The sequence below is a fragment of the Melanotaenia boesemani genome, chromosome 20, assembly GCF_017639745.1.
Source record: "Melanotaenia boesemani isolate fMelBoe1 chromosome 20, fMelBoe1.pri, whole genome shotgun sequence".
Classification (NCBI taxonomy): Eukaryota; Metazoa; Chordata; class Actinopteri; order Atheriniformes; family Melanotaeniidae; genus Melanotaenia; species Melanotaenia boesemani.
In genome coordinates, this window is record NC_055701.1 from 24,423,250 (window position 1) to 24,436,842 (window position 13,593).

Here is a 13,593-nt window from a genome sequence, read left to right on the forward strand (position 1 = left end):
AGTTATTGCCTGGTTTTTATTTTCTATTCATCTCAGCTGTCTCTATTCATTATCAGGGATTTGTTTTGCAGTTCATTAGTACTGATAAGGGTACTATCAAATAAGAATTGCATTCATCCGTATCTGTTAGCGCTTGGGACAAAGAAAAATAAAACAAATGGCAAGATCTCACTCAAATGTAATTGTTTGTGTAAAATATAAAGCAGAAGGGAGGCGGTGGTTTCTGGCCCTATCACGCCTCCACCTCAGTGTTTGATCCTCTGCAGGAATCAGATCAATCAGAGCTATCAGTGACATCACAGTTATTTACAAACATCACATCACAAACAGTGACTGATGTGGCATGGGGAGTTCCCACACTGTGGAGGCGGGGCTGGGTGTGCGTGTAGTGGGAGCAGGGGCAGTTGGGTGTATCGGGCATCATCGTCCCTGCTCTTTTACTCTCAGCAGATAACCTTTGGTTTGTACGTGGGGGTTAATCCAGGGATGACGAGGGACGTCCTTCAATGTGCTGCATCTGCGACCTCTCTGTCTGTGGGGATTAAGCTGTCCAGCAGATACAAACACAATCAGACAACAGCCCCTTTCACGCCTGACCTTTAAGCCTTGGGCCCCCCAGGATCACAGTACACTGATCAGCAAAGCCAATTCACTCAACTGCTGGATCACAACATGAAGGGGATCAATTCTTTTGAATGAAAGAATCCCTTTCATTGCATGTGACAGAAATCTCATGAGGATTCATCTCACTTAAAGGATGTCTGAGGATTCACACATTATGGAGATTAACGCAGCAAAGCTTCACCACGGGCTCTTTGATAGGATGTAAAATCTCATCTGAGGAAAGGCTCACTCCATCAAAATCAAGTGATAAACCTGTTTAACTTTACATTAAGCGAAACATGCTCACGTTAATCATTTCTAATTTCACTTTGTTTAACAATATATTTACTGTCAGTTTGATTTTGAGTGCTTTCAGTAGATAATCTAGCATGTGTCCACAGGATTTATCATTTTTACTCTTTCCAATTTGTTATATAAATGTAAGCAGCCATGCACTGCACATTGGTATTCTCTGGTACGCTGGCCCTTTAATCTGCTTCTGCTGAGGTTTTTCCTTCCTGTTAAAAGGGAGATTTTCTTTTTCAGTGTCACGCATCACCCTGTTCATGCTCAGAATGGGAGACCAAATCAAACAGAAGATTCAGCGCAATCAGTTGTTTCCTTGGCTGAGCAGTTATTTTTCATGAGTTGAATTAAATCAACACAGTTATTATAAAGGTGACTAAGTTAAAGACTATAGTTAAACTCTAAGCCACTGAATGTGAATCAGGTGTATCCAGTGCAACTCGTCTGCTCTTGACTCTTGACTGTTATAAATCTAAAAAAAAAAAAAAAATCAAGATGCATCTGGTTTGAGATCTGGGCCAGACAGGACCTGACAACCCAGACAGCCCAAAAAATACACACAGTTGAACAAAGTCTAGTTTGTAGAAGCAGTCATGGGGAGGACCTGTAGCGATACCATCCATAAAAATCTTAAGATGCACTTCAACACCTAATGTTTAAATCGTAACTATGGGTTTATACACGACTTTTTAAATGCTTGAGCATGTACAATACCCACTTGTAGAAGCTCTATGTGTTTACCAGTGGTCTCATGGCATCACAATGTTGCTATCTTGTCAAAGTTTGTTGCAACTGTGAGGGACACAAGGTATTTGTTGACAGTATTGGCCAGACAAACTGCAAAGGTCACAGTACTTACCAACATAACAGCAGAATTTGAGGTCACACTGTTTTTTTGTTTTTATTTATGCACCACTAACATTTGTTTTCAAATGGATAGACTATGTAATGCACATAATGCTACTGACTTTCTTGCACAGCTTCCTTGCATGCTCAAATCCTCACTGGGAGGAGCAGGAACATTAGGAGGCTTTGCAAGTGTAAAACTAGAGGAGACACATAAACACACCCTAAGAAAAATGTCAGTAGAAAAATGGACAATGTCCTGGCAGAACATTACCAGGAGATTTTACTATTAACTGTATAGACTCTTCTGTTAGTTGAAAATATAACAGTACATACCACGTTGCATTCACGAACATGTCTGTTTATCCTAAACCAGAAAACACTGTACTTCCACAATATATGCACAGAGTAAGTAGGGCTGGGCGGATTGATCGGAACATCGATATCATCGACACCAAGGCGAGCATCTGTATCGATCTATACCAGTGTGATGAGATCTATATTTAGGGCTCTGGTGGCAAAAAAGCAAAGAATGTAAAATTAGAGACAACAAATAGTTGATTTTGCTTTTATTTAGCTAATTTGACTCTATTTTTTTTTCAAACAACTGTACGATAAAAGGAAAAAACTGAGTTATTTAATTAATTTTTTACATAGTTGATGTTTTTTATCTTTATAAAGCTTAAACTTCTCAGTTCTGCTATTAAGTTTGTTAATAAAAAATTTTTATTAGACAATTATCTTTAACTGTGTTTGATTATGATAATAATAATGATCAACAATTAAAGGCAAAAATAATTATTGAAAGATTTCAAGCACAAAGTATCGGTATCTGTGATACTTGCCCTGGATTTACTTTACCACACTGGCCAAGAGAGAGAATAGTTGATGCAAATGAAAAGACCTGCCTGAATTAGTGACAAGTGGCTTAAATAATATTTCCTAAGATCTGTTATCAAGTTCATAACATTAATTCTTCTCTCAGTGAAACACTTGGGTCAGAGTCAGTGGGATTGCTTGGTCTCTTTCGCTGTACTGTCCTCTACACTCATGGTGCCAACATAAACGTTAAGGCAGACCTGAACATCCTAATTAGATTCTTCAAATATAAAAACATAAGACAGGCTGTAAAGAACATAACTCACATTTAGAAAAAGTAACAATCACAAAAGGTTAAACCCAAGCCGAATATGGATTTCCCATGAGCCTTTGCTGTTGTTGCACACCTGCTCCTATGTTGGAAACTAAAAGTATGTCAAACTTATTGTTTGAACTTTGAGAATAGAAAAATAATCTCATATGAATCCAGAACACAGGACTCCAGATGGGTTTAGTCTGAGAGAGTTTTTGTTACCCAGATGCAAAGCACTAAATAATATATTAAAATAAATAAACAAATAAAATAAAATAAAGGGTAAAACTGCTGTAAAATATGAAAATAAAAAATAGCTTTTTGCTATTTTTACTGACTTTTCTTAGAGTGCAAAATGAAAATCATCTCTTTTTGAACCACTTGTCTTGTGTGTGAAAATAATCTGAAATGTGCTGATAAATTATTTAAAAGGTTGCAGAATTATTTTTATTGAGTGAAGTAAATAGTGGAATATTCTGCCAGACGAAGGGAATAGGTTATTTAAGGTTGTTTGGGTTGAATTCCACAGAATGGACATTTGGTCATAGATGTCTTAAATAATCTGGCAGAACATCAGACTTGCGTACATGTTGCACAAATATAATACATCCATTGCTTTCGACTCCTTGGTGGGGCACCCTGTTCTCATAAAAACATGACTGCTTCCTTTCAGACTTCTCTCTCCAACAGTGATGACGATGACGATGATGGCCTAAAACAGAATTCCTTTTATTTTAGCATAACAGGTTACACATTATTACATTCAGCCTAATTAGATTAGGAAGTCATATATTGGATTTAAATCAGCAGAAATGTCTCCTATGTTTCCAAAGAAAAACACCTTTGTGTGATGCAAAAGAACGGGACACGCCTGCGAACTTACATAAACTTTGACCTCACGTCATAAAACTTGCTCTGTTTCCTTGAGTCTGTTTTAATTTGTCTGCAGAGTTTGCTAAATCACTCTATGAAAACACTTTGAGAAATGCTTTAATCATAAATCCTAGTAGCGAGAAGCACTTTGCTCATCTTCAGCCACTTGAGCTCAGTATCGCCACATGACAGCCCTGATTGATGAAGCATGCTCTGCAGATTAGGACTGAACTGTTTGGATACAGTTTTCCTGATAAAGCACTCATGAAAGGCTCCACTTGTGTTTTCGTACATGTCTGCTGACAAGTCAGGGATTGTAGTGGAGTGGTGAGGGACGCTGTGTTGAGCAAGGCTGATGGTAAAACAACATCTCCTTGTTATCAAAGACAACACCCTAAGGTTGAAGGGGAATTCTTTCTTTTTGATTTATTTAAGTGTAATTAAAGTAGACAGAAATATACTTTTAACCTTCTGTAACTGTAAGTCTACACCTTTTACATGACTACCACCTCCCTTAGATTCAAGGTTTATTGGTCATACACTAAACCCACTGTAGTTTTATTTCCTACAGTTCCTAATAATCCTTCTTTACAGCTGTTCTGAGGATTAATGGTCAGTTTCTGTTCTCACAACAAGGGGGCTCCTGATTGTTATAGCAGCAGCTTCACAGGGTAAATAAAGAACTGGCCAAGGTTGAGAAAATACAGAATATAAGAAAACATAGCAAGAAATCAGTGATATTATCTTCTGGAATCATCTCATATGGTCAAGTGATAAATAAAATACAGAATCTTTCAACTCTAAGGTCCTTACCAGGTTTTAAAATGTTGTAAATAAAACCCTAGATAAACAATAAGAGACAATGTAGACTAAATCATTATTTATTTAACAAGAACAAAGACATTTAAAAGCAGTTTGTAAAACTAAGTGCATTTCTTGATTCATTATCTTGTTGAACCTCTTTTAGCAGAAATAACTTGTTTGTGTTCTCCACTCGTGTACAGTGTTGCTTCGGTTCATTGAGATAAGCAGGGATTTGTTTATGAAAAGCTGTCTTGAGGTCCCAGTTTGAGGTCTGAACTTTGACTGTCAGTGTAAATATTGATCCTTCTGTTTTCCAGCCATCATGTTACAGATTAGTTTGAAATCATTGTCTTGTTACTTTCAGCTGAGCTTTAGTTGTCAAACTGAGTTGGTATACAGAAGAGTTCATGGTCGACTCAATGACTGTGAGGTGTCCAGGTGCTGTGGAGGCAAAAGAAGCCTAACTCATCAACTACCATGTTTGACAGTTGCTATGCTGTGTTTGTTTTTTCCAGTCGTCTATCCAGAGGACATTGATCCAGAATAATCTTGGTCTGTTCAGATACAACTTTGCAGACTTACGCCTTGCTGCCACGTTTTCCTCAGAAAGAAGTTTTTGAATAGTTTCCACTTGTAAATAATCAAATTCACTGCAAAATGATGGATTCCAAATGATCTGGGAATGGTGGTCTAACCTGTGATGGACTGGAGACCAGTCTAGGATGTACCCTGCCTCTGGTGTGATGGTGGCCAGAATACGATCCAGACCTTGAATAGATTAAAGGAGGTATGGAAAATAAATGAATGAATGATATCCAAACAAATCATAACTACTGGCAAGAAAATAATAATTGGTTCTGTTTTTATCAGCTTTGGGGGTTATTGTTAAGATTTTCATGAGATAGTAAACAGTGCTTGTAAGAATGAGAGATCAGTCTCTGAATAAGACATCACTGCATTGAAAACCACTGGTGCCCCATGCGGTGCCCTGTTGGTTCCCACAGAGAAACTTAAAGAAGTAGAAAGTCATTAACGCTTTAGCTGTCCCTAAAGCTTCTTTGTTGAATTCCTCACTGCACTCTGCAGCCAGGAAGATGTATTTCATGTAATACATGCACATGATTCTCAGTTAAATTGTACATTTAAACCACTGCTTGACGAAGTATATATTATTAGTTAGTCTTTTATTGGAACCATGCCGTGTAATTTATTTTGTTAGGCAGAAAAGAAACTGTTCAGTTCCCTGTGAGGCAAACAAATTGCCTGATTAGAGGAGCTTCTTTCAGAAGGTTAACCAAACAAATAGTTGAAGATGGCCTCCAAAATCTACTTTTCAGTTTGATCAAGCGTCTGACGGGTGTGCTGGCAAAAACAAGGTTGATTCATGGAGGCCCCACTTTATAATTTAGAGGATTTAAAAGATTTGCTGCTAACATCTTGGTGTTTAATACAAAAAAACATCTGCAGAAATCAGTGTTGGTATGATGGCACAGGGGCCATAAAGTGATCTATTTTACCGCATCCTGAGATTCACAAAATGACTGTCATTAATATGTTAATTATTATAACGATTTGCATGAATACAGTTAAAGTTTAGGTCACTTTATTTATACCAGTAGGTTTGTTTTCATTAATAAGATATTCATATATCTCCAAAACAAATACAACACAATTAATCCAACAAGAAAACAACTTTAATGTCATCTCCACCTGCTTCCTAGAACATGACAATGAGTTCACTGGACTCCAACGGCCTCCACAGTCACCAGATCTCAGACCAGTAGAGCAGCTTTGGGATGTGGTGGAACGGGAGATTCTCATCATGGATGCAGCCGACAAACCTGCAGCAGCTGTGTGATGCTGTCATGTCAATATGGAGCAAAACAGCTGAGGAATGCTTCCAACACCTTGTTGAATCTATCACACTGAGCATTAAGGCAGTTCTGAAGGCATGAGGGAGTCCAAGTTTAGCAAGATATACCTAATAAAGTGGCCAGAGGGAGTAAATGGAACCTTAACATGCCATCAAGTCTTGCCAACCAAATATCAGTATCAACATTCTCATTTTTAGCTTACTTGTTAATGACTTGAGTATGAATTTGTATTCATTTTAAAAAGATTTCACAATAAAATGAACATCTGCTTCACATCTTGTGTCAAAAATGGTTAAGAAACTAAAATCCTGTTATTCCTGCTGATGGTTTTTTTTCATGACATTCAGCATGATGTAGTTCTTTCGTCTCTGCTCCACCTTTCACATTTCTTACAACCTCACCTTTTAATGCCTAAATTTAAGTTTTTCATGGCTTGATCTGAGAAAAAAAAAACAAAAAGTGAATGAGGGGAAACAGAAAGAAAGTACAAGGTTAGGTTAGATGGGAGGCAAACCCATTCACCATGTTTGATAGTCACATAACCAAGTCCCTTCAAGCCTCTAAATATATATCTTTTCTACTGTTAAATAAACCTTTCACAATAATTATCTTAAAATACCCAAAGATCCAGATTATGCCAAATATTTCAGTGTCCACATTAATGTAAAAATAAGAGAAATTCATGGGTAAGTTGAAGAGCACTGAGTTACATGTCGTGAGGGTTTTGCAGATCTGTGTGCTTTTGAGGTTTGAGAGATCCCATCATGGTCCCTGTTGGTTTCTTTGTCATGGTTTTTGTATTATAGTTACTTTTCTGTTGATTACTGATCTTCATTTTCATGTTTCACACCTGATCCTCCTCAGTTATTTCACCCCCTCTCTAACCAGTATTCCTCTGGATTTAGTTTCCTCCTTGTCAGATCATTTCAAGTTCTTTCCTTTTCTTGTTGCCTGTTGGTTTCCCCCGTGGATTCTCCTGTTTTCCTTCGTTCATGTCTCAGTTTGATCAGTATAACACCACCTCCTCCCTCTCAGCCCTGCATTTAGGTCCACATCTGCCATAAATGTGACATATCCCTCAGATTATTGACAGTCATTCATTCCAGTCTTGTGCATCATTCTCCTGCATGCAGAGTTCACTTTGCTAAGATAGTTTGTTGAAAGGAGTTCTTACCATTACAGGTATTAGATTTAGATACAAAATACATGCAATCTTTAGATCTTATAAGCTCAATATATCCTGTTTCCAAGTAGTTCTGATTTGGAAAAAGATGTGCTGTATTTTCTGTTAACAGCACATTTGTGATTTTACAATTCTAACCATCACACTGATAAAAAAAAATCACTACTACCTTTTAAACATCTCACAATCTAAATTAATCTTTAGGTCTATCGGATTCTGGCAGTTTTCAGAGGGGGGCAGTGGTAAACAAGGCTTGTTGATCCTTGAGAAACGTCTTACGTGTTCTTTGTTGGCCCTGCATATATTGATCACAGCCATTGTTGTGCGTGTCCCATTGAGGCAGCGGTGAATGAGCCTGCTGCGTAACAGCTTTCTGCTCCTCTCAAGATGAAGACATTCCCACCAGAATAGAGCTGACACAGATTGAGACGTCAGCTGCAAGAGGCTTGCACAGCACACACATCTATTTCACTTAGGTCACGTTGTATGTAAACTTTATTTTTACCATATTTGTGTCCAAAGCAATTTTACATTCAGGTTTTTCCTTTTTTAAATTGAATTATGTTTTTTGAATCAGTTTTAAGTCTAACACAGAGACTCAAACTCTTCTGTAAGATCCCAAATATCCATTCCACAATCTTATTATGAGACATGTTTTTCTGTAAATTTTAATGTTGGATATCTGAAATATTTATATAAAAGTCAGGAGCTTCTCATTCAAATGATTAATAAGTCTCTAATTTTCAGTGAACTCATATGGACTCTGCATGAATGTTGGCCCATGATCACGTAGCAGAAATGTGAGATTACACAGCTTGTTAGCTATGGAGGGATTTATATTATATGTATTGTCTCTAAAAAGAAAACCTCCCAAAAGTAATTTTATGTGTGTGTATTAAAGCGTAGCTGCATAGCTGAAACAATTACTACAGCCCTCCTGCTTTATGTGTGGCTTTGGGAGTGGTGATTTCGAGTGTTTGTGGCATTGCTCTACTCTGTTCTGTGTGTATCTTGTGTGTGTGTTTGCCATGTGTTTACCAGCGGAAGTGTAACTCAATCGCCCTCTACTGGTGGAGGCAAGTCCATGAGTCAGAGCTGAGTTTACAGGCAAGAGGTCAGACACTGAAATCAGACCAAATTACTGCTCTTTCATTTTTATTATTAATCATTTTTTTTAAGTTTTTTTATTATTTTTTTTTATTTTCACATTAAAAACTAATCTGCAGTTCTGTGGTTTCCATACTTTCTATCTTTCATGTCAGGTTATCTGCTTATGTTGGACAATAAAAAATAATGAATAAATCAATACTTTCTCTCTGTCTTTCTTTCATAATGTCTGTTTTTCACTGTATTTCACTTCTAAGGTCAGTGATGCTAAGGCATGGATTAACCTTTGTATATTTAATTTTTTTGTCCACTTCAATCAACAAATTCCCAAAGGCAACGCACAAAACATATTTCATGGCTCAGGAGAAGAGTTTAAAAGAAATAATAAATCATTCAAACTTAATAAGTCAAGTATTTCTCTCATTTAACAATACCACTAGATGTATTGTTCGTAGTTGAAAAACATGATCATCTTTACAACAAGGTATAAATTGTAAGAATGGTACAGCTGAGTGTGGGTAGTGCCCCAGAAATTAATCAAATCCCCTGTAATATTCCCTTGATTGTATTTACTCGTGTTTTGAGATACAAGTGTTGCCAAATGTGGGTCGGTCAGAGATGTATGACGAACCTCTGATTGGCACATAACTGATGGACATACTGGAATGGTATGTTGTAGCCAGTATTGATCCCATATCTCCAAAGTCTAGGACCAAACTCCATCTAGGATGTAAACACTGTCCCCCACAAAGTCAGGATCAGATCTACAGAATTTGGTAGTGGAGGGGATGAATGACCTGCTGTAAGTCCAGACTTAAACATGTTAGACTGACCAACACAACCATGCTGGCTGGCTTCACCAACTCCTGGTTGAGGAATGGGAATGCCATCCCACAGCTAAATGACCAGACTGGTGACCAGCATGATGAAGAGGTATCCAGCTGTTGTGGCTGTGCATGGATCTTCATCATTAATGTGTAATGGTGTCTCCCTGAGGACCCGGAAATTTACACACACACACACACACACACACACACACACACACACACACACACTGATAGATTCCAAGAAAGTAATTTATTCAGTCCAGGTAATGGAGGAGATGAGCAGGGTTTGGTCCAGTAGGAAGCGGTGGTCCTCAGGTAAAGCAGGGAATAATATCCTGAAAGGACTCCAGAAACAGTCAGGATGATCCACAATCCAAACAAGCAGAGATTTAAGAAGCCAAGAGTCATAAACAGGGGTAGGAGGCAGACTACTTAGCTGGGGCAGGCGAATATCCGTGGTCGTTCCAAAACAGGTCAAAATCCAGGAGAGCACAAGGCAGGAGCAGTCCGACAGGGGATGAGGCAAGAGAAGTCCAAGGGCCGTAACCGGGTCAAACACAGGAATCAGGCAACAAGAGTAAACGCTGGACATCAACAAGGGAAAACAATGCTGACCATCTGGCAGGGAAGCAAGGACTGGAGTGAGCTTAAGTAGGGAGGAGAGCAGGTGAACAGAGTGAGTAATCAGGGCTGCACCAGGTGGAGCAGATGAGTGTGATGAGGAGCTGTAGGCTCAGCAGAGCAGCAACCATGACATAATGTCCCTGGCTGGGGAAAATGCATATAGTTAAAAATGGCCAATAATTATTTATTTATTTATTTTTTTCCTTCTTACTGTTCAATTCAATCCACCAAGAAACTCAGAACAAGAGTGAACAACAGGAGAACATTACAGGGGGTTTTTGGCTCATTTTGAGGGGGGCACTACTCACATATTTAGCTGTGTTGTTCGCCCACAGAAGCATGATCATTCCAGGTTATACCTTGTTGTAAAGGTGACTAATCAGGTTTTCCAACGATGTATAATAAAACACCAACTAGTATTCTTTTTTTTTTTTTTTTGCTAAGTTTATATTTGATATAGAACCAAAAACCTTTCATATCTCAAAATGTCAATTTGGCTTGTTTGCCACTACTACTGCATACAATACAGAATGTATGCATAGTGTTTGTTCTCTGCAGAGTATGAGAGAGTTGGATCAGCTCATGGCTCCCCTATGCTTATCTTTCCCATGATACCATGTCTCATGCCGCGTGGGCTGGACTCAGCCCTCCCTCTGACCGAGCCTGGCTATTCTCCTACCTCAAAAGCTCTGTTTGACTCCTCCAGTGGACTTTGGAGTTGTCTCAGGGCCTGTAGAAGAGCTGATCATGTCTTTGGGACACTCAGTCCTTGCCCATCACCATCACCCCCACATCAGCAGCATCCAAAGTCCAGCGCCTGCTGTGGTTGAGATGAGTCGCTCCATGCCCTCTCGCTAAAGACCTCCATGACAAAGACAAGAGGGGGAAAAAAAGAAAGGAAAATTGTGCTACGGGGTTGATCCAACGCTGGTCTGTCTGTCTGACAGCACAATTTATGACCAAGCTTGAGACGTAGCTGGGGCCAAGCTAAAAGTTTACACAGAGAGAGAATGGTTCCCAAGAGCAAGTCATCAGACAGGGAGGCAGAGAAATCGTTGGAGGGGAGGGTGCGAAAGAAAGGAAGGGAGGTGAGGAGATAGTGAAACGGAAAATGAGACTGATAACAAAAGACGAGGCAGAATGAGACTGACAGAGAAAAAGGCAGGACGTGGAACAGGGCGTTAGAAGAGAACAAAAAAGATACTTAAGAGGAAACAAGACTAATGTAAAGACAAAAAAGTGGCACAAAAGAAAGAAACTTTTTAGCTGTTTTAGGAAGCTGAAACCAAAAATATCAAATACATAGTTGCAGTTGTTGGTTTAAAATGAGGGAATTATTTTACATTTTTTCTCACTGTTTTGTGTATCTTATGTAAGAAGCAACAACAAAATGCAGCTACCTGCTAAGATGTGCCTCTTTTTATGGTTTTAGATACAGAAATAGATATTTAACTGACACCAGTGAGTATTTAAAGCAGCAGGGGGAGTGTGTGTGGGATTGATTTAAAAACAAACTACAGACTGAGGTGAATCACAACCATCATCTTTTGGTTTTGAAGTCATTTTCAAAGGAAAATGTTAAAGTTGTGAGTTTTTATTTATTTATTTATTTCAAAATGACACAAGTAAAGCTTGTGCAGTATGGAATCCAACAATTATTAAGAAGATGTTATTAGAGACTGTGTTAAAAGAGATTAAATTTGTTAAATTAGGGACTGATTGACATAGAAAGGAAGATGGAAACATAAAGAGAGATGAGCTGAGTTGAATGGAGCAACTGGCTACATGAGGAGAGGGAAATATGAAGCAAGTTAAGGCCCATTTAAGTTCCCTTACATATCAATCAGATGTTTGGATCTTTTAAACGTCATACGTAAGTTCAGAGTCATTCCCGCAAGCCGACGTCAGTTTCTGGCACCGTATGATAGCAGTAATGCACCAGTGTGAAGTTGTTTTCAACCACCCGACTCGCCCTAAACCCTCACATATTCTTTCTTCAAAAGCTCGTGCAATTTCTACAGTTGTCTTCATTCTTCTACTTTTTCATTTCCTTCCTGATCCATTTCTTATTCTCTGGTTTGTTTCTTTTGCTTGCATCAAGCACTAAGCTCCATGAAAACAGACTAAATTGCGTATGTAACCGACATAGAAGACGGACAAAATTGGCCGACCATCTGTGTATCTGTCTTCTCCGTCGAGCAGAAATAGGCCTTTACAGTGTGTTCAGCTTGCTTGGGGTTTCCATGGTCACCTCTCAGGAAAGAAACGGGTGTCCCAGGGAGTTTCTCCACATCTTCTGACTAAATTGTCAAGTGACATGGTAACCTGTCTGTAACCGTGGTGATATTTCTGACATCATACAGTTCTCACAAGCAGAGCTGTGATAGTCTGCAGGTAATGTGTGTGTGTGTGTGTGTGTGTGTGTGTTCTGCAGCCAAATCAACAGCGGGGCACACACACTCTCTTCAGTGGGCACTTCTTACTTTCCATTCGTGCTGCCAGAAGTTCATTCCAGATGCAAGAGATGATGATATTTCTCTGTGTGAAATATTCATGCCAAGTCGTTCGAATCATCTCATTGGGTTTCCTACACAAGCGGCAGTGCAAGCCCGGCTTCGGGAAGGAGAGTGTGTATTAATCTTTTTCAAAGGGGGCAAAAAAAATCTGCAGATTTCTTTCAGAGTTGTAAGACTGGGAAAACATCTCTCTCAGCAAGGATAAATATTTGGATTAATCCTGGTTTTCTCATGCAAAGTGAGGCCCTAGCGATACCTTCAGCAGAGCACCAGCTCCTGGATAAGTTAAGTAAGCCCCAACGGCTTAAAGAGATCAGTTGGAATCCCCACACACCCTTTCTCCTTCTGCTCATTCAAAGAGTGGGCAACAGCATGAGATGGAGGCACACTCATGTGTGAAATAGACTCTTCATGATGCTGGTCTTTGGCCGTCTCATTTTGGGACCTTCCTCTTAATCCCCTCTGGATTCTCAGAGGAGGGAAGGCCAAGACAAGGCCTTTTCTTTGGGAACAGAGGGCAAGGGGCGGGGTAGGGGGAGAGGCCGATGAGTCTATTGACAACAGTTGCGTCTGTGTGGAGATTTAGGTGATGATTTTATAAGCAATGGTTGAGTGAGCAGCAATGACCACCCGAACTCCGAGAGAAAACCCTCTTCTCTGCAGTTTCTTCCTCTCTGCTAATGCGTTATGTTTGTGAAAGTAACTGGCGAAGCTTTTCTTCCATGCAAACAATGAGCTTAGCCTCAACAGATGCACAGGGTACATGCACTTATTAACAACATTAACGGTCACACCCAATACCTATAGGTAAACACTTACATATAGATTGTGTTGAGGTCAAAAACTCAAACTTGTCCTGAAGAAATTTAATGAAGTTAACTTTATGAATCTATTTATG